At 43.1% G+C, this 22,753-nt stretch overlaps 2 protein-coding genes across 2 annotated transcripts in view; one reads left to right on the forward strand and one right to left on the reverse strand.

Annotated features, from left to right (window-relative positions):
* Window positions 1-22,753, reverse strand: part of LOC139050657 (venom metalloproteinase antarease TserMP_A-like) — a 265,847-nt gene that overhangs the window by 186,593 nt on the left and 56,501 nt on the right. The window lies entirely within an intron of this gene.
* LOC139050796 (snake venom metalloproteinase kistomin-like) overlaps window positions 1-22,753 on the forward strand; it is a 55,853-nt gene that overhangs the window by 12,841 nt on the left and 20,259 nt on the right. The gene's annotated exons all lie outside the window — the stretch shown is intronic.

Genomic DNA, 22,753 nt, shown 5'->3' on the forward strand with positions numbered 1-22,753 from the left:
TATGTGTTTCCTGCAGAACTATGACTTCTGGTGTATCCTCGTCTTTTAAATACAGCTCCAAAACTGACTTTTTGCTTTTGTAACTTATACAGTTCCACTACCATATTCTGAACCCTCTTTTAGCGCTCCTCATTTCGGGTGCGACCATGAGGGGAGGGGGGGGGGGGGCGAGACGGGAAGTTGGAGAGAAGCTGATCTTAAATAATTATGTGATTGTGAAGTGGGTAAGGATTGTGGTGCTTCTGATGCACCAGAGGGGAGTCCATAACATGTTGACATGGTTTGCGTCTAGGATGTCTAATCTACTCCTAATTGCTGCTTTTGCCTTAGCCATTTGGTTCATCATTTCGTCCTGTTTTTCCTTTTTTCATTCGACATTTGTATCTATACAAGAGCCTTTTGGATACCGGCAAGTGCTTTAACTACCACAGTGTTATCTTATCACTTCCGGCTTCGGCCTTGCGTTTGAGCGGAGGGGGGTCATCCCCTTCGTCCATCTAATTGTCCGGGATTTCAGTCGGCTCTTTATTTCTCGCGTGTGGAGCGGGAGTTACCCGATTTATTTGGCTTTGTCCTTCGTTGAAATTTTTTTATTTCATTGCTCATGCGTGCTAGCATAATTCTCAACTTTGTGTTCTCGTGTTCTACTTCCTTTATCTCGTTATGGATAAGATTGCCCCCACCAGCGCCTGGGCGCACGCCATCGACCACGTCTGCCCAGCTCACCAAGTTTGGCTTGTTCGCTGAAGAGGATGGCCTAGTTCTGGACTTGGATCTGGATCCTGATCACCAGAAGTCCAGTTGAAAATTTATTCTACACTGCCTAGGAAAATACGAACTATGCCTGGCTTCCGGCTATTATCGGCGACTTGGAGCACAAAGTGCATAACTAGCCCTTATTAATGTTAGGCAACAAATACACAATATCAAAGACTAACCGAAGTTCTCGCAAACTCACTGAGAACCATATTTCTTTCTTTGTGTTTCGCATGAAAATCACAAGGAAGAAAAAACGGTCAAGCAATATACCCTTGAAGCAGCTAAGCGGGCGATAAAAGCACATCAGACCACAGAGAGAGAGAGAGAGAGAATCAACTTTTGTGCTGAGCCCTCAGTGACGGGTGGTGCGCGCTGGCACCAGATGGGGTGGAACCTTATTCTCAGGTCCCATATGTGTCCAGCAGTTCCTGGCCCCTAGCCGCCAGCGCGAGCTGGGTCGGTAGGTCGGGGCTGGACAACAAGGTCTCCCATCGCTCGGGGGGGTTGGGGCTGGGGAGGGTGGGGGGTAGGGATGGTGGGGGGTTCTTGAGCTTAGTGCACTCTGCAAGGATGTGTGCTAGAGTGCCTTTTGACCGTCTGCAAAAAGGGCATGAAGTGTCATGCTCTGTTGGGAACATCTTATGCAAGAGCACTGGATTCGCTAGCGACCCCGCTTGCATGCGTCGCACGATCGTTTGCTGACAGACCACAGACGTCGTATCAGAGCTTGTTGCGTTAAATCTCGATAGCTGTCGCCGCCCGCCCTACATAGAAAGAACAGGTCATGGACAGGGAATCATTCAACCGCATATATTCTGTCGTGTCCATGAGGCATTTATAAAACGGCGTGGCTACCTACATACTGCAAAATCGGGTGAGCCGTGCAGACAGGACACAAGAAAAGTGGACAACACGAGCGCCGGCGTTCGTGTTGTGCACTTTTCTTCCCTTGTGTCCTGTCTGCACACCTCACCCTTTTTTACATAACGAATCCTTACCAACTACCTCAGCTTTCTGTTGTTCTACCTACATACATTAACATGAGGCAAATGCCATGCTGTAGCATCTACATGAGCTGTGCTTCATCTAGAGCTACTGAACATAGAAATTAAGGGCAAACGGAGTTTTTTTTTTTCGATCTGTATGCGACTACTTCAGTGAACAAAAATGTTTCAGTTTTTGGATTACATCATCATGGTGATGGCCGCACTGTAGAGGTTACTGAATACATTTATAACATTAGGAATGTGACAACATAGCATGTAATACTGTGGATACAGAGGCCAGCACTATTGTGAAGCTTTCTTGAGGGTATATTGCTTTTTGGTTTACAACAGTGGAAAAATCTTTCTCAGAATATTTTTCCTGAAAAATTATACAGATCTCTGGCAGGGATATAATTTATCTTAGGTGAAGGTTCGATGAACCGTCAAGCGGAAAAAGCGCCTTACGATGACAGATTTCGGCAGCGCTTGTGTGCGCTTGATCCACATCTTACTGGAACACATTAAACCAATCGGTAGCTGCCAGGAAAGCCCTAATTTCCACTAATTACAACGGGAGCTCACCGCTGTATATGGTGTAATTGAACAGGCGACGACCACAAGAACAATGGCACAGCGACTACAACGACGGCCAGAACACCATGACGATGACGTCGACAACATAGATGACGGCAAGGTAACAGCAGTGTGAGAAGGTTGTTAGGATGGTGGAACGTATTTTTTTTTAATGTTCCACTTACTTAGCGTCTCTTATGTGTAAGGAAATTAAGAGTGCACCTTCTACGCACGTCACATATGCTGAAAGAAACGCTTCGATGAGCTATAGGTGTAGAATTATATTATTCCTTTTTTATCTTGGCCAGATAATTCAAGCGTGCCCTCCCACGCGGTCTTCCGATAAAACCATGAACGCCCATTCACCGGTGCACACCAGTGAGAACGCTGGCTCATATCACTGCTGTGATGGCACTGACCAGCATATCTTTAGGTAATATGGCCTGAAATATCCCTGCTACGAATTCACGCTCGTATATGGCCCCTATCGCCCCGTCAGAAAGGCGATGCGGAACTTTGGCGGTGTACGCACGAGACAAGTTTTCTATTTGCTGTCGGGAGCATAGTAACGCACTCTTAAAAAAATGGCTGTGGCTTAGGTAAGGTTAAGCCCAGGATGCGAAGCATACTAGCCTTTATTTTAGTTGTTGAACCACTGTTTAGCCTGGTGAACTGCTGTTGCTTGGCTATATTTGGTTCGGCTAGACGAAGAAACAACTCATGCATTACTGCTTCGCCTTCAAGAGTGGAACGCGACAGCGTTCCCGTCGACCCGCCAAGGGGTGTAAGACAATGGGCTACAGGGCAGCGACTACGCGCCCCGCATTGGACGCGTGACATAGCCTTCTCGACAAGAAAGCAGTGAGCGCAGGGTTTTCAAAAAAGGAGTCGCAAGCAAGGCAGATGTCGATTATCGTTGTGGGACAGATATGCACCCCAAAGGGTGCAAGTGTTTTAAGAGTGAGAGCTGCTGAAATGACGAACAGTGTTACAAAGCTGTAGCGTTCAAACTATTGTTTATAGAGTCGTTTTGGTTCATCTGTCTCAACCAAAGTAAAGCATAGGATGGACAACATCGCTGTCAGCATTGCTGTGTTCGCTATATATGCGCCTGTTTTTCATAGCAAAATGCTAATATCCATACGATAAATGCCACATGTTTCTGTAATTGGGCGGAAACGCCGTCGCCGCCGCTGTGGCTGCTGCTTTACGGACACTGTGTTGCTTGGAGAGCGGACTCCTTTAAGGAGTCACCTGCTTCGTTTTCGAAAAATGTGCTTGGTTTCTCACCCGACAAAGGCATGTATGATGGCGTCTCGACACCGCTGCATAGGAAGCGCTCTCAAAGCATAGAAGGGCGTGGATTTTACTGTCTTTGGGAGGATGGCTGTGCGATTTTAGCGCAGCTGAGCTTTGCTGGTTGACAATGCAGGCATACTAGGTTAACTCAAGCTTCCTATTTTAGGTGCAGGAAAATTATTCACGGGCAGACTGTTTACTGCATAAGCTTACAAATGTTCGTGTACAAAAATAAAGTGCGTTCTTCTCTCCATTCTGCAGTGGAGGGGAAAGATGGGCCTCTTAGTACAGATTGATGTTCCTGTAGGACTTCAAGTGACGAGAGCATGACAGGAGGGTACACGCGAGCAGAAGCACCCTATCTGATATCATACTTATTTCAAGGAAATCACACAAAGAATAGGAGGAAATGCAAAGAAATAAAGAGGCAAAATGTATGCAGCACGCAACAAATTCATTTGAGCATTGTGATTTCTTTAAAATAGAAAGTGGGTTGCGGGTCAATGATTCAGTCTGTGTGATCCTCTAGAAGAGTTGACTGTTGGTCTAGTTGGTCGTCCATATTTGAAGTAGTAGCTTAGCGCAAATAAAACCACGGACACAAGGAAGACAGACAAGGACAAGCGCTACTCACAACTGTTGCAGCTGTCAGTAGCGCTTGTCCTTGTCTGTCTTCCTTGTGTCCGTGGTTTTATTTGCGCTAAGCTACTACTTCAAAAGATGTGTGATCCTCCCTTTCGTGCTCTTGTATTTTATGCGCGCTGAAATATAGAATAAAATGATTATTTCCATTTCCTTGTCGCGTAAGGTAATGCATGTATAAATATTATGAGTGTCCCTTTTAGAACAGGGTGTTAATGATGTCATCAAGCTCAATATCTTTCACTTTCTTCGGCGTTTATTTTGGTACCTTAGCAGACATAATTCGTAAACATCAAGCTTGTAACAATTTATTGCCCTTAAAATGTGTGTTCTAAAATTGCGGACTCCGTGCCATTGCGCTACTAATGTTGATGCCGTCTTCTAAAATTCTTCTCGTACATTTATTCACATTTCCGCTAAAATGAAAGACCCGCAAGACTTCGGGTAGGCTAACTACATTCTCATTTATCTTCGTACGTCTGCATGCGGAGCCATCTGTCAGGCAATCTTGTTTTTACTTTTATCATAATATTCATCAAATGGCTACATTGGCAGCTTTCCTACTGTCAGCAGAGAACTTTATTGGAAAACTTCTTTTTTTTAAATATTGAACAAAGAAGAACTTTATTACCCAATTAGCAACAGTGGGAAGATCGCAGTTTTCTGGAAGACTTTCGTCATGCTGTGCCTTCCACGTAGTTCCATAGTGCGCCTGTGTAAACATTAGGCTACAATGACGTACGTTAACTGGGGTTGCTATAATGCAAAACTATTCTATACTGTTTCTATTCCATTTCTGCAATCAGCCTTCCACGATTGGCGAAACATTTTCCATATTTCGCCTGTCTCACACGCGGTGTCACGAATACCGTGAAAGTTCCCATTCGATATGACGTAAAGACGCTGCTTCGACATGATTAGGCCGAACAAAAAAATGATTGTTATTCCCCTTTCTATGCCGTTTTCGTCATTAGCATTCCATGGCTGATCAATCTTTTTCTGACTGCGCCCACATAGCCAGTCTGTTACACGACGTGACAAAACCGCAAAAACTCACTACGTGAAAGTGACGTGTACGCTAAAGATGCATTAATCTGCCGAACAAGGCTGACATTTGGGGAGAGGGGGGATAGCCGGCAACTCCCCCTTTCCGAAAGGAATAACAAATGGCTGACCAGCCAGTGCTCTGGCGCCGGTCACTCGCAGCTGCCAGAGAGAATTAATTTCTCTGCGTATAATGAAATTATTGCTCAAAGATATAACGTTTTCGAGCCCTGTCGGCACATACACGACATCGCTTTGCTAACTTTTCTTTGCTGAGGATCCGTTTTAGCGGCATTGTTAACCTTTCATTGCACGCGCCGCCGCAATTTCTGACCAGCCACCACGCACACAGTAAACTAAACGCGCCCAAGTGGATCAGTCGAAAACGCAGGCACTGCCCTTCTCGACTGGTTATGTATACGTTCGCTGCGCTATCTCTGACCCACCAAGGGCCTTTCCACTTCTGAGCGCTTCTCGCCTCTTGTCAGCCAATCATATCAGAAAAATCTGCCAAGGAGACCATGATATTTGCTATTAACGCAAACAAATGTGACCTCCTACAAACGAGGGGAGCAACAACGACGCGGGTCACCGCCCGGCGCTTGTGTCGGCGGCTACGTAAATTCGACGCAAGGAGATTGGAATAAATGCCGAATCTGGTGGAAGGCACGATAGCATAGAATAGATAGAATAGTCCTACCCTAGACGGCCTCACAGCCGCTTCTCCCTGATTCTGTCAACAGATTGCACTCAAACAGATCATTCCGAGCGCCATAAGAAATCTTTGCCACCAGAGCCCAAAGACGCCGGCTAAACATTTATTTATTTAACATTTCCTTACAGGCCTCGTGTGAGGCATTGGGTAAGGGAGGGGGGGCGTCACAGAATGACTGAAAGAGTGTATATAAGGGGCATATAACAGAACACAGTATACATACATGAATAATAAACAGTATAAAGATGTATACACTGCATTCTGTGAAAACATTACAGAATTGCACAAAAAGTAATAGGAGACGGCAAGGCACATACCAGTAACATTTCATCGGTAATTTTCGTCGTATTGTTAAACCACTCGCCATTCCTAATGACAAAGCTCGTTATATTTAAGCAAATATTTTTCTGCAAATAGCACAAATATTGCACAACCTTTCGTTCTTAAATTTGCCACCTGCACTTCCTACTACTGCTGTTCTTTATGCAGCGTTGTAGCGAAGTAGCACTGCATGGCCTTAATTTTTCGCAAGGACATTCACCTGAAAATTAAGGCCACTTAACATCACCTGAGTCACACAAATGCGTCTGCTGTTACTTCGCGAGAATAGTATGCATGCGTTCTCGATCGCAGTTCATTGTACATTTTTTCGGCTTGTATGCAGACGATGCTTTAAAATGACATTTTTTCCCCTTTAAACAAACTAATAAAAAACATAACAGCTCTGAACACAGACCGCAGTATAAGTTGAATGATCTCTTAGTCGACAATGAACATATGCACTGCAGAACTGTCCAAGGGGCATTTGGCTCGGTAAGACGGAGAGCACTACATATCCATCCTGACATAATTAAAATGAGCGACCTTAAAATCACGAAGAGCACGTAGTCATAAGCAGATGCTGGGATGCTATTAAATTTTGTTTCCTTCTGCTATCGTGCCTTCCACCTCCACTTGTACTTTTTAGCGCCACAACACTTAAGTGACGCATTAGCATATTCAACGTAAAAAGTTAGAAATTAAGCCGAACTTAGCTAGCGAACGTGAACATGCAGCCTCGTTCAGAGAGTAATGATTGCCATAATTTTGTTTCTATGCTCCATACGTTCCTGCTTTGCGCGTGAGTACATCATCAATGTGAGGATGTTATCTATGTGAGCGTGGGTATATTATAACAGAGAGGGCGCAGCCCTAGTCAAAGTCTGCGCTAAGCACCTCCGGTGCCAAGAACCCGATCGCATGACGTAGCGACGCCAGCAATGCGCTGTGATGTGATCTATCATGGGATGACGATGATCACAGCAACAATGAACTTTAAGCATGACCATAATCCATTATTAGGAATGGCCAAGCATAGGGTGCTTCTAGGAAAAGAACAAACAATAGTAACTACAAGGGTGAACTGAAAAGCCAGGAAATTTGAAACATCGAACCGAAGGACATAATTCAATCGAGTAGTCATATCAGATGAATTGATCCCTTGATCAAAAATAAATAAAATATTCTTCATACAATTCACAACAAAAATAATTTTGGAGAAATACAATAGTAAAAAGACAGAAATTAACACGGCAAACATTTTGTGGCTTCGAGGAACGCACATGCAGTTTATATTGTAATTTACAAGCAATGTCGCTTATCCACTGTGGCGTATTTATCAGGCAGCAGACGGTCGTAATGTTTCGAGGATGTGCGCATCGACACTTCCTTGAGCATGGAGTCATAAATCTCGGGTGCCAAGGAATAAGCCTCCGAAATTGCCTTGTTTGCAAATAAAGCGAACCATCAAAATAGATGCGCAACGACGACTTAGCATTCGTCTACTTCTCACAAGCACCTGTTGTTCTTCAACTGAGACGTAGAAAATATTTTCAATTAACAAAGTAAGCAACAATTGTATATAGAAAACTATTACAATGCCGGATCGCTTCGAGCAATACATAATTATATAGAACCTAACCTTTCGACTTTACCTGAACATAATTTAAATAAAAACATGCGTCATGAAAAGTTTTCGAGTATCACCAAATTGGTGATATTGGAACCTGCCAATGTAGGATGCCTAGGAGTCTTGACCATCATCGCAGTAGTCGTATACTTATCTCAAACAACAATAAATTGCTACTGTGAATACATTTACGACGTTTATAATCTTGCAAGAGCCCTTTCTATTTCTATGCGGTCATGTTGTACAATAGAGCACACTTTATTACCAACTATTTTCGGGGACAGCTTGGCCAAAAGAAATAGAAGGTTCCCTTGCTAAATGGTTATACTTGTTTAAGTGTTGACTAAAAGCAGCTCTAAATCCGTCGAAGGCCATCCTAATGCGACATAAAATTCCACTGGACTTTTTTCAGCCGAGCTGCCGGGAAAATATTAACACCAAAGCATTACGTGGCTCATACCCCCGATAGCCCTGAAAAAAGCGCGTCGTTTCGTCCAACGGTACAAAACTATCATCAACAACAATGGCTCCTAGCCCCCCTAAGCAAGCAAAAATGCAACGGTTCATCCTTCTCGAAATGCAGAGGCTGCAAGCACTCATCAAAGTAGAGTAGCATACGTTCATTGGAAATCATGCATACAATACAGAGAAACCCAGCGTCTAGTCGAGTGGTACAAAAACAAAACCGCGTGAGCTTCTCAATGGCTAATACCCCCGTAAGCAAGCAAAAAAATGTAATGACTCATACCCCCGTAAGGCTGAGGCTGCAACCGCTCAGTAAAGCGAAGCGAACAGTGCATACATTCATTGAAACCATCTATACAATACACATAGCAGCATGCGTTTGAATCCCCTGCTGAGAGGATGCAACGTAAAGTTGAAGAGAAACTTCGTTGGCGCGATTTTCGACCCCGATTATACGAGAGTGCGAAGCCGCAGATAAGCGTCGAAAACGAACCGAAGAAGCCGAACTGCAGACGCGACGATACGAGACGCCGCGTATTACCGAGTGTGCAGCTGCATGCAGGCTTTCACCTTCACGTGTTATAGGAGTGTAACACGCTGCCGAAGTTTTATGCAAAGAACAAGTATCACCTGCTTTCCGTAACACCAAACGCGTGCGAGCTCGTGGAGTGTTGTTAATATTGCTTTGTGTTCTGAAAGAACACATAGCAATATGTTTCAAATCGTTGTATATGTCAGAGTTAGTCACATTGTAGGCGACGCGAATAGTCGCTAGAATTAAAGTTCTGTTTAAGTATTCCTTGTTTCTCACTCAGCTAGAGGTTGTAGCCGGGTATTATACAAGCAAAGAAACATGCGTTTTCTTTCTGCAACTCGTAGCGTGCGAGCCGCTGACATTCGCCCCTTTTGAATATTGGTCTTACAAGTTAAACTATAGAAGGAAGTTCTCGTCCTCAAGTTTTACAATAATCATTCTTTATGCGTATATATATATTATGCTGATTCTAGCTCTGTAAGCATGCGTACGTGTGTGCGGGCGATACCCTTCTTATTGGTGTGAAGCGGGAATGTTATACGAAGGCCCCCATTAAGGCGAGTTGTAACTGCAAACTTCCATGGCTCATTTTGGCTTAACATTTTTATATAAATACCGAAGCAACTAAAAAAACGTCAGAAAATAGGAGACAAAGCAAGTGAACATGACAGTGACCATGACAAAGCGATTTCTCTGACTGCACCTACTGGTGTTCTCCGAGAACAATTTCTAATCTTCAAACGCGATGCGAGACCTGCTGATTATTCCCCTTACCATGTCATCAGTGCAGCCTGAGTAATAACGTGCGTACAATTTCAGTGTAGGAGAGAATCTGTGTAGGAACCAAACAGGAAGATAATCGTACGCTTATGATTACTAAGGCTGTACTCATAGCGTGCGAGGAGGAATGTATCAGCGAGTCTTCCATCACGTTGTGCGAACACACATTGTCCCTTTTCTTTATTGTCAAGCTTCCCTGTTTTCTCGTCTAATTGTTTCTTATTTCTTATTTCTATACTACTAAATGTCGATGTGGAGAGTCTCGTTGTAAGAATGTTTCCTTATGCTAGAATTTATCTTGTTTTCTAAGATAGACTGTGGGTTGCGAAACCATAGCAACCCTTTGAAGATCTTTATGGACAGATCCCTTGTACTATATTTTACGTATTAGTTACTAAAGAATGGTATATGATACATTTAAAGGTCTTTGTCGTCATTTGTGCCTTGATAAAATACGCTAACTTCGTTTGTTTTGTGTGGCCTTCGCTTTTTAAGAAGTTACTTTTGAGCTTTTCTTTGTGATATAGTAAAAACCCATTGTACGTAACACTCATAATATGGTGTCAAACAAGTCCTGCGTGCATAGAATGCAGCAGAGCTCTTGAACGAGCTTATTGCATCAAAATCACTGGTTTTCCGATTTTTATGCTCTCCATTCGGAGTGCTTGGTCAAAAATTTCAAGTGGTGTTTCTCTGTCACATCCGCAGTGCGTTGTTGAGAATAAGGCGCGCAACCAGCTAGTTGCGATTTCCTGTGCACAAGGGCCTTTCGAACTGTTTAAATGCCATTGCCAGAGGTTTTGATATTGACATACTTTCTTCACGCCTGAAGAAGTTCGAAACGTGTATGCGGTGATCTAAGGAAAGTCAAGCCAACAATAGCGTAGAGGTCACGGTGACGCGAAGCACAGAAATCTTTTTGTCGTCGTGTTAAATGCATTGTATATTGTCTACCTCTTTCTTGATAAAAGGTTACACTGGCAAAAGAAGGGGTTACTTAGACGACAACACAGCAACAATAAATGTACGCCCTGCTCCCATCTGACTACTCATAGTATACATAAGTCCTGTTCCTGCAGGCACATGAGCTTTACAAAAAAAATCAGAGGGCGCGGGGTATCGCGGAAACCTTCCGCACCAAGACCAACTCTGATGCTTGGGTATCAATGCCGTCTGCTTCTCTCTTTGAGTGTCAACCTTTTCAGGTGCCAATTAATTGTGTTTATTGAAAACTTACTTTGGCGTTACTATGGCCACATTCCTTGCATCTTGAGAACCAGAAAAAGCGGACAGCTGCGGAATAGACCTGATTTACAGAATGTAGACTTGATGCGAAAACTCACTACGGGAACGTGAGATATAAGAACACCAAGTATTTCATGTCTAGCTGGTTCATTAACAGCACCTACCCCACTATTCGAATATTATGTTTGATGGGACATCGTCAAAAACAACGAAAGAAGAAAACCCGCTATTCACAACAATATACTCACACCAAACAAAAACATGCACCCGCCTACCGGCCTACTAATATTACTGACATTTAATAGACTTTATTCAAACTTTCAGCAAAATTCTAACTCGAAATGTTTCAAGATGAATGCGACATATTTTAAATAATTTTGTTTTCATCAAATGCTTTAGCTGTTGACTCACTATGTTGTCGTACTCAATTCTGTGCACAGTGCCTTGAAGGGTTAAATAGATTCGCTGGAAGATGTCTTGGCACTGAATGAGCCTTCGCGCGAAGGTCCCCATTTTTTATTTACTCTTTCTTCTGTTTTATGACATGTCATTTTCCTCTGAAGCGGTTGTTCTCCGTCTTCCTTGTTGTACTTACGTTCCTGTTGTGCTGCAAGCGAAATAAATGTATAACTGTTACTCCGAAATAAACAGCTGCAGTTGGAAGTCAGCGCGCCATGTCTTCCTGTTTATGTCCTTATCTTGTCCGTGTGTTCATCTAACGCTCACGATTCGCACAAAAGAAGCAACACCAGCTCGCCCAAACAACCACTTTGCTCAGTTATTCCAGAGGTTTTCCAATACATATTGTTTAATTCAAAGAGTTATCTACGGCGTAACCTGCAGGAAGCAGTGTTACAGAATATAAAAGGGTGAATGTTTTCCTAAGCACCTTGCAGGAGGTGTCTGTCACCACGCGTGGAATCAGGTATCCTTTTTTCTTGGGGGTGGGGGGGGTAGGGGGAGGGCAGGGGAGGGGGCTAAGGTTCTATTATTATTCTCTGTTAAGTTTCCCATGCTTGGTGCATAATAATACAACTATTACCTTGAGCAGTCCCTTGGTCTGCCTGAAGGCACGTACCATCCTGTACTAGTCTGGGGTGCATGTTCGAAGGATATGCGCTTTTGCTCAAAGGTAACATGCCAGACATAAAAGAGAGCATGGCACTGGCCGCAAATACTTTAGGGGGGGATGAAGCACGTCAGCTCCTCATCCCCCGGCTATGCCACTGTCTTTCTCTGTAACGGACGTATTGGTGACCCCCCATGTTGTTTTGGGCTCTTCGTGAAGAATTTCATTCAGTAGACGAAATTAATTAATTTATAGGGTTTTGCGGGCCAAAGCCACTTTATGGCTATGAGGCACGCCGTAGTGGGGGACTCTGTAAATTTGGGCCACCTGGGGTTCTTTCACGTGTACCTAAACCTAAGTACAAGGGTGTCTTCGCATTTCGCCTCCATCGAAATGCGGCCGCCGTGGCCAGGTGGACAAAAAATCATTTATGGCGATATTGGTGGTGTCGACTGCAGCGTATAAGGACGTATGAAAAAGCATTTTTGGAAAGTTCTTGAACTCGTACATATAAGACCTCTACCTTGGCGCTATTGTGACGTCGAAAGCTGAAGCTACATAAGAGAAAAATACAAAAGCTGTAAATACAACTGTCTTCAAGATTCCGCATTGTTTTGAAATGTTCAAAGGCAATTTTCCGGTCAACATTTCCGGCAGACACGAATTTCTGGCGACAATCCCATAAAACTTCATTGTAGGGATGTACGTCAGAGAGGCCGCGTGCATGATCTAATGCACTTTTGTTACCCAACCACGTCGTGAAACTTCAGAAAGTCATAATAATGAAGTGCGCAAAAAGTTTGATTTCATTTTTTTACTTCAATCTGACACACGCTACATCTAGCCGATGGCTAGCAGTGCTATATAAATAGCGATATATCAACATTTTTTTTTTCACTTTTCATCTCAGCGATGACAGTCAATGCAGTAAGCTCGCGTTATATTTGGCCACATAAGTTTTATTTACGTACAGGAGACTTCAGAACACGGGTGTTTATATTCTTTTTATTCCATCTTCATCAAAATGCGATCACTGCGAGCTCTTGATTGAAACGGGATTGGCTGTAGAAGCTACTGTCGTTAGGTGAAAATCAATGACGCACGGCTTTCTTTTTTATTTGCCTTTTCCCGAACACACTCACAAGCAGCCTATTGTTAAAGCAATGGCGTGTGAAACGAAGAGCGAATTCCTCAAGAGCAGGCAGGCATAAAATAAAAGGAGCGTGAGACGCAGTATTTGTAAGCTACTGACGACGTGAATGGAATGCTTTTGTTTCCTTACAAAATATAAGCATCGTATTAGTTTCAACTGCCTGTGTCATAATGTTCCCTAAAAGATGAGTCAGAAGGGTTTGGGTGCGAGCTAGTTGGTTCGGATCATTCATATTTAAAACAGCGCCAAAACAAAAACACGGACAAGGGAGGAGCCGTGTAAGCCGCAGGCCGGGCTGGTATAAAGGTCGTGTTCACTGCGCCTAACAAGTTGGGAAGGAAGTGCAAAAAAATAAACGAAAGCCGGAGAACACCTGGACCGTGCAATAAGCAACATGTCGCCAAGCCTGTACATTGCAGTACCAATGTAGTGTATTCCATTCCCACCTCTTGCGGCTGCACTTACATAGAGCAAACAGGACACTGTATCAATGAACGTTTGCGCGAGCATGCTCACTGTGTCAAGATTAAGACTGGCAGTAATCTGGCTGTTCATTGTGCAAAGTGTGGCTGTACTCCACTCCTTGACCACACACGTGTGTTGAAAAGGTACAACAATCAGATGGCCAGAGAGATCTTTGAGGCATTTTCAATGTGTCAGTTAGGAGCGACCTGTGTTAGTTCCCCTTCTATTGCACTTTGTGATAAAGAACTTAAATTCCTTAGAAGTTAAGCAGTTTGGCCTGTGCCCATGTTATGGTTTCTTTTATATTGTTTAATGTCATCGACGCATGCGCAGCAGTAGTTGACCGACGATGACTCGCCTTCCCCTCCCCTTCTTTCACTCTCTTTATGCATGTTGCAAATTGTATATATTTGCGCAGGCTCCAATAAAGGTGTTGTTGGCAGTCAGCGCTCGTCCTGTGTCCTCCCTTGTCCGTGCTTTTTGGCACTGTTTTAAATATGAATTCCCTAAAAGATCCACGTAACAACACATACTCTAACAGAATCTACAAACTTAATGTTTTCTTCTACCGAATGATGTTTCTGATATTACCAGAAACATTGATCAAACAGCGTTGTTTGACGGGACTTGTACGGAGAGCAAATTACTACAGTTCATGTTTGTATATCTTCAATATATCAGCTTACACAAGACGTCGTATAGCGCTGCGTTACAGCTAAACTTTTCGCAAGCTCGTACAAGCCGCTTCCCGCGCTTCTCTTCGGCTCCTAGCTACAGTACACGGAAGTCGGATTAACAACTGACTCCAGCCTTGATACGCAACCGCACTGTTTGTCGAGTGCCGAAATATTGCGACTGAACAAATGAACTGCTGGGATCATCCACGCACACAGCATGGGTCCCGCGTTCCGCCACACCACGCCCTGCCCGCTTCGCCGAGGCTACTTCCTCGCGAACCGACTTCCTTCGCAACGTCCGCCCCCATTCTACGCACGCCTCTAACTTCACCCGCGCGACACCCGCTCGCACGGTTCACACACGGTTACCTGCCTTCCGCCCATGCGCAAGTCTATGCCATCTGGCGTCGGCTGAGCGTCCTCACAGTGCTCTGCGGAAATCCAAAACACGTAGGGCATCGTTAGGCTCACTCCGAGGAATCAGTTATTTCACCCTCGCTGCAGGATCTGTCACCGTGCTTGCTAACATCGTTGAGCCACTTCCATGGAGAGGCTATGGGGCTGGGTTGAACTCCAGGAACAAGTCAAACTTGTTTTATTTGGGAATAAGTAGCTCGCGCTATTACTATTCATCTTGTAGCTTCGTGCCACCTTCACAGTGACTTTAACTTTTCCTGTGATGAAATAGCGTCACCGCTGGAACTAATGCCACTGATTCCACGCTCTTTCCAAGTTCATTGTTCCAAGTTCATCGTTCTGCGCTACCACGGTTCCTTACAAGTCATTGAACCAAGGCTGAACGTCCGTAGTCTTTCGTCGCTGAAAGGACATGTGAGTGCGAAAGCTCCTTCTCGTGAGTCCGTACATAACGAAAAAGCGTCTACAGTGACTTCGTTACATCAGGGGTTAATTGTGGTCATCTGTATGCCAACGTAGACTTCTTCACTAGGTTTCGAACCACACTGTCCACGCCTAGTCGACACGTTCCCAACCGTCTAAACACTAGAAGTGACAAGCCATAATAAAATGCAAGCCACGTAAAAGATGTGCCCGATAACCATAGCCTAACAGAAAATTGTCTAGTGGTCAGCGAATACGTCAACGCGGGAATCGTCTTAGAGGCATTTCGCTCCGCAAATATGTTGGACTGTTCTCAGAGCACTTAATGGCAACCTTAAAGCCATAAGGTCCACGCCATCGTTGCCAGATGGTGGCACGAAAATAAATGTCCCTACTTTGACGTACTACTTTCCACTATAAGGCATAAAAGAAAATGCATGATAACAGTGATACTCAGTATTCACACTCACTAGATCGAAAGTAGCAAATGAGTGCGGTCTTAACATCACACAAGCTCACCTAAAAGGATTTGATTGCAAGAAAATGTTATCGATTATTTTGTTATTACGTATTCTTGATTCCTGCTATGCACGTGAGTATACATGGAGAGCGCATATGGTAAATTTTGCATTGTTTCTCCTAGTTCATATTTTCACCATAATAAAAGTAGACTCTATGTGGCGCAGAAAGTACATCTCGTATATAAATTCAGTGCTATTACAGCTGTCAACACAAGACTATAAACTTCTAGGGATATTTTTACCTTACAAAGCGTAGTTCATCAACACTTTAGGTGTTTGTGTGGAGAACACATTAAAAAACACGCAATAGATATGGCGCGTATTCGCAAAAAGACATCATAGCAGTATGAAAAGAGCGCTTCCATGCCCACAATTTATCAATCCTGGCCATGGAGCTCATGACTCTTCAAAATTAGACCAATTATTTTCGATAGGGCACTGCCTATGTGCATGTCTGTGCACTTGTACCACTGCAAAATTAATGTCAGAAACTAATTTAGGTGTTGCAATGATTGACTTATTAAGTAAAAAAGTGATAAATTCTGGCCAAATAATAAAGCAGTACTTCTCAGTACTAGGTGGCGAAGCGCTAGAAGCGTGCACGAATGAAGCGTGAATTCCAAATGAGCATCTGTATCAACAACATCACCCGTATGTCTGCCCATCAGCCCCTGGTTTTGTAGACTAGACATACCTGTCGCTAATAGCCCGTGAAGAAGCCGGTGAAGAAGCCCTCTCATTTAAAACTACGCTTCCCTCGTCTACTCGCAATGGGTTTGGCGCGATTAGCTGGCTGACATGCAGGACTTGGAGTCGGATAGGCCTAGTATGGGATTTAGCACAAGGTTTCACTCAATAAAAAAACAAATATTAAACTAGACTCTGAAGCTTTGCGTAACAAAGCCACCGTATGATTATAAGGCACGCCATGGTGGCAGACTCCGCATTAATTTGGACCGTCTGCGGTTCTTTAACGTGCACCCAACTCACTGCAAACGGGCGTTCTTGCATTTTTGGCCCCATCGAAATGCGGCCGCCGCAGCCGACATTCGAACCCGCGCCTTCGGACTTGGCAGCGCAACACCGTATATTGCCGCTATACCAGCCCGACGGGTCCATAAAAAGCAATTATGCAGTAACGTACTGCCCAAAAAAGGCAACATGAAAGACAAGAAGATCGATAGAACAGAGCACAGACTACCAACTCTTATTGCACCAAACACAAGAAATATATACGTGACGCACAGATATCGCAAGTTCTTCCTGGAACAAGTACGAAGAACGGAGGAACCTTTTTGCAACCACAGGAACACGAGATGCGCACATCTTCCTTGCATTTACACAGTATCAATAAGCAGGGGTAAACAAGACGCATAACAAGAAAAAATAAAGTAAGAAGTACATCTACTAGAAACATGTGTCTGATGATGCGATTTGAATGAAAGTCCCACAGTTCGGTCTGATGATTTGCCCATTAGCGCACCTAGGCACAGCTAGCACCTAAACAACAGACCTAAGTTGTTGCTTTAATTCCCTTTACCGTAATGAGATGATCTGTTTCTGACTGTGACAATGTGTTTGTAACACGAGTAGGACATTTTCAGTAGCGAAAGCACCAGGTTTCTAATAATATACACTCAGAGCAAAGCGTTGTAAGAAATATTTTGAAAATAGTATGTTATCTTCCCGGAAGGTTTACTCGTATTTTTATTTGAATTTCTTTACAGAGGAACAACTCTTCGTCTACCCCAATATTGTGGAGGAACGTACAGCAACAAAAGCTTTGGTGTTACGTCTAAATGACGAGCTCATACTCAACCTCGAAAGAAGCTTTGTCTTGGCGGATAACCTGCTTTTTATCACAAGAAATTCGAATGGACATCACCATAAAATAGTGCGTATACCTTCTTACAATCACTTCAGAAAACCGCTTGATGGTTTCTCAAATATGCTTGTAGAAAGAAGAGCGGTTCGAAACTCCCCATAAACAATTAAATAACTTAGCGATAAACAGTACTTGAAACAGTATTATGCCTGCCAAATACCATATTAAGTAGAATGTTCATGTAAGCGTCGTCAGGCACTTCCAAAGATGAAGGTTGTCCTGATGTTTTGATCTACTCCATCAATTTCATATATATATATATATATATATATATATATATATATATATATATATATATATATATATATATATATATATATATATATATATATATATATATATATATAACATTAGGAAGGCAGAGTCAACTGGATAGGGTACGTAAACCAGACATTGCCTTGGGCTATACTCACGGAATGAAACACCACAGGGCAATGTTAAAGTACAACACCAAATAAACCCAATTATTCGAGAGTGCGGTGTAACGCCCCGGTGCATTCGGTAACTATAGATACCATGAACTCTGATGTAAACACAAGTATTAACGCTACGCTGATGTAACACGGACTAGAGACGATCGAAACAATAAAATAAATCGAAAAACGTGTTTTATTCCGCCAGAATAGCCCCTCAGACAGCATGAAAAATTGCCTGTAGTCAGCATGGCGGTCCCAGGCAGCGTATACCCTGTGTGCCTTTTACAAAGGCTGTACTTCTTTTTTACGACCCAGACTGGCCATAAGGCATAGCGTAAGGTGTGTATTGTATGTATGCCGTGAGTCTAGTGTTGTGCATGAAATTGAGCAGTGTTTTGTGGTATTTGTCATGCAACCAGCAATCTTCGCTGGTCGTGGCACTGTAACGTATAAGCCAGCTTGAAGTAGGAGATGGCAGCGTGCCGCTTACAACTTCACACTATGTGGTAGGAGTCTCTTTCTGTCACTGAAAGAGTACAAATAGTGCACTTAGAGTCGTACAAATCGCCCATAAAATTAACAGTAAGCCGTGGGTATTAAATATTACGTTTCTGGTAATATTTTGTTAACGGGGCGTTGCTGTTTATCTATTTTTGTTTCACTACGTCATGCACACACAAGAGTTACCTGTACAAGTCAATATTACTACCATATGGCAAATCAGTTCTCTACAAGCCCGCGATATGGAGTAAAGTAGATGAAACGAAAAATTCCGCACCACGACGACTTTTTCTTCAGCTGAGAGGCTTTCTTTCTAAGAAACCCGTACGGGTTTCCTCTGTAGCTTCGCGCTAGAGTTTGGACGGATGTCAAGGTTTCAGTTCGAAATATTATTAGCAGTATAATATTTAACTTTCAAGTCATTCACGCGATGCGTGCGCCCTCTCCCATTGAACGGCCTACGGATTACGCTTGATGCGAAATTTTGTGGCATCTCGTTCCAGATCGACACGACTCGCATTCAAGAGAACCTATATCATGACTCCCGTTGGCAGTCATCATTATACGTAATTCATAAGGATGGATCACTACAAGTGGTAAGTGCTAAATGTGTCTGCGCTTTTTTTGTTTCGTGTTCCTAAGAAAACAAAATTCAATAAATGGGCTGCAATGTAGTGGGTTCACTGACATAGATGGTTAAAGTTAGCACATTTTGGAGCAAAACAAGATAAACATAACAATTATTGAGTCACATCTTCATTTTCTGTAAGAAAGCCTTAACTTGCATAAAAGGAAGTCCCCAGAATCGTCTATAGACGCGCTAACCTTATGGTGGTTTGAAGCTGTAAACATAAAAGAAAGACACGAAAATGGCCTGTAAAGAACCAGTCTTAACTGCTGCTTCTACCACCGTGTTTCTTCAGTGCTACCAGTGCTTATTAAAAGAAGTGGCATTAGAACTTGTTAGCTCTTTGTAGGAGTTGTAAGAGAGCGTGTGAAGAGAATCTTTTACTCGTGATTCTGCGTGCCGCTTGAGAACACTCCTTTTGTCGTGTTTTCCGATGTTTCGGAACGTGCTATAGGTTACAGAATATCATAAATTATTTGTTGTAAACCTATATACCTAGACACGAACAACAATTCGCCTTTCAACGTTGCGCATGATCCATTTTTTACCTGCATGGTAAATTAATTTTGTATGTTCACTTGCTGATAATTTTCCGAAATAAATGCAACTGTCCTGCCATCTACATCAGTAACAACCATCTCCTCACACCTCCTTCGACAGGAAGGCATCATCAATAGTAAGCTGAGAATAAAACCTCTACTACAAAGTGAGCGTTCATCAGAAGGACAAGTCCTTCACAGCATATATGAAGCTGAAGAGATCAGGAGAGACCTTAAAAAGGGTAAGCACTTGCACATTAGTACTTATTGCACTGGTGTAACTCTGGCAGAACAAAACATCAGCAGCTGCCTCATTTTCCACTCGCAACGACGTATACTATTTTCTGTTATTTCTTATATGTTTGCTTGAACAAACGCAGCTTCTGCGCAAGTGTGGTTTTGTGTATCATGAAATAGAAGTTCCCTGTGAAAACATACACTGTAAGTATACAGACGCGATATGAAGGCAGTAACATGACACATAGCACGACACAAGCATGGTCTCGAGTAATTCATATTGCAGTAAAAAAATTTTCCAACTTCCTATAAGGCTTCCGCCAACTCCTAACTCAAGAGTTAAGCTAAAATTCGCGGAACTGTCAAAACTGATCAACTAGGCGAAATTGAGAGATATTCGAAATTATAATGTGAGAAAGACTAAAGAAGCCGTAAAAAATGCACGCAGCCTGCAATCAGTGAGAAGGGATGTTGGCATATATGACAAACCTAGACATATGCACTGAAAGATAAGCACGGTAATATCACCACCAATATCGAAGGTATAATAAAAGCAATAGAAAAATTCTATACTGACCTGTACAGTACCCAGAGGTGCCACGATACCACCATCCGAAGCAGTAATGAACAATTTGCAGAAACTCCTCCTATAGCTAGCAATGAGGTCAGAAGGGCCTTCCAAGAGATGAAACGGAGAAAAGCGGCAGAAAGATGGAATAACAGCCGATTTAATCAAAGATGGCTGACGCATAATGCTTGAAAAACTGGCGGCTCTCTATACGAAGCGTCTATCGACTACAAGGGTCCCAGAAAACTGGAAGAATGCAAACATACTAATCCCTAACAAGGGAGACGTTGAAGAATTGAAAAATTATAGGCCCATTAGCTTACTATCAGTATTATATAAAGTATTCGGCAGGATAATATGCAATAAAATATGGGCAACACTGGACTTTAGTCAACCAAAGGAGCAGGCTGGCTTCAGGAAGGGATTCTCTACAATGGATCTCGTCCATGTCATTAATCGGTTAACCGAGAAATCCGCAAAGTACAATCAACCTCTCTATATGGCTTTCATGGTTTACGAAAAGGCACTTGATTCAGTAGAGATACCAGCAGTCATAGAGGCATTACGTAATCAAGGAGTACAGACCCCTTACGCAAATATCTTACAAAATATCTAGAAAGAGAAAGATTCGACAGCTACCTTACTTATACACAGGAAAAGTAGGAAGACACCTATAACGAAAAGAGTCGGACAAGGTGGCACAATCCCTTCAATGTTATTCACTGCGTGCTTGGAAGAAGTATTCAAGCTATTCAACTTGGAAGGTTTAGGAGTAAGGATCGACGCGAATATGTCAGTGACATTCCTTTGCAGATGACATTGTCCTGTTCAGCAACACTGGGGACGAGTTACAACAAATAACTGATGGCTTTAACAGAGTTTAAGAGTGGGGTTGAAGATTAATATGCACAATATAAAGATAATAATCAACAGCCGGGCAAGGGAACAAGAGTTCAGGACCGCCAGTCAGCCTCTAGAGCCTGTGAAGGAGTACGCTTACCTAGGTTACTTAATCACAGGGAACCCTGATCATGAGAAGGAAATTCACAGAAGAATAAAAATGGGTTGGAGCGCATACGGCAGACACTGTGAGCTCCTGACAGGACGCTCAGCTTTATCATTGAAAAGGAAGGTGTGCAATCAGTGCATTTTACCGGTGCTGACATATGGGGCAGAGACTTGGAGACTGACAAAGAAGCTTGATAACAAGTTAAGGATCGCGCAAAGAGAGATGGAAAGAAGAATGCTAGGCATAACGGTAAGATACAGAAAGAGAACGGTTCGCATCAGAGAGCAAACGCGTATAGCCTATATTCTAACTGACATTAAGGGGGAGAAATGGAGCTGGGCAGGTCATGTAATGCGCAGGTTAGATAACCGATGGACCATTAGTGTAAGAGAATGGGTGCCGAGAGAAGGGAAGCGCAGTCGAGGACGGCAGAAGACTAGGTGGGGCGATGAAATTACGAAAGTGGCGGGTGATAGTTGGAATCGCTTGGCGCAGGACAGGGTTAATTAGGAATCCCAGGGAGAGGTCTTCGTCCTGCAGTGGGCATAAATTATTATTATTATTATTATTATTATTATTATTATTATTATTATTATTATTATTATTATTATTATTATTCAGGAATGTTTGTCTGTGGGTCATTCACGCCACATGGGCCAACCTTGGAGCTCAACCATCCGCGATTTCTTTCTGAAAAGTTTAGGCACTTGCGTACAACGTGAAAAAGTCATTCCACGAACTATTTTTTCCAGAAAAATTTTAACCGCCTCAGCACCACATCATCTTTCTTGTCAGGCACGAAAATACGCAGCATAAAGGGCGATGCCAACACCTGCATTTCGGAAACAAAAATTAAGATTCTCCTGAAAAAAAATGACGTCACACAGAAACACATGTTGTACAAACAATGTGCACCTCCTGTGCCCTTTACGTGAAAAATGCTTATGGGCAGGTACATTGTCCAGAATTGCGCCCAGGCACAGATGTGTATGCAAAATGAAAGTAAACATGTTCATTCACGCACGCATGCTTTTGGGCAGACCGGCGTGCCTTATCCGACTGGTCGGAGCAAATGATGTAGTTTGCATATCTCCGTGATAAATCTGCGTCTAAGTCGTCCCGTGTTTACTTGCGTATTTCTACTAGAAAAAAAATTTTTCGCGCCAATCTTAAGATGCCGAGTCCCAAAGTATTGCATTTCCAAAGAAGTCTATTTGATCGCTAAAGAGCGATTACTAGAAGTTCCCGACCTTT

Source organism: Dermacentor albipictus, chromosome 10 (assembly GCF_038994185.2).
Source record: "Dermacentor albipictus isolate Rhodes 1998 colony chromosome 10, USDA_Dalb.pri_finalv2, whole genome shotgun sequence".
NCBI classification, from domain to species: Eukaryota; Metazoa; Arthropoda; class Arachnida; order Ixodida; family Ixodidae; genus Dermacentor; species Dermacentor albipictus.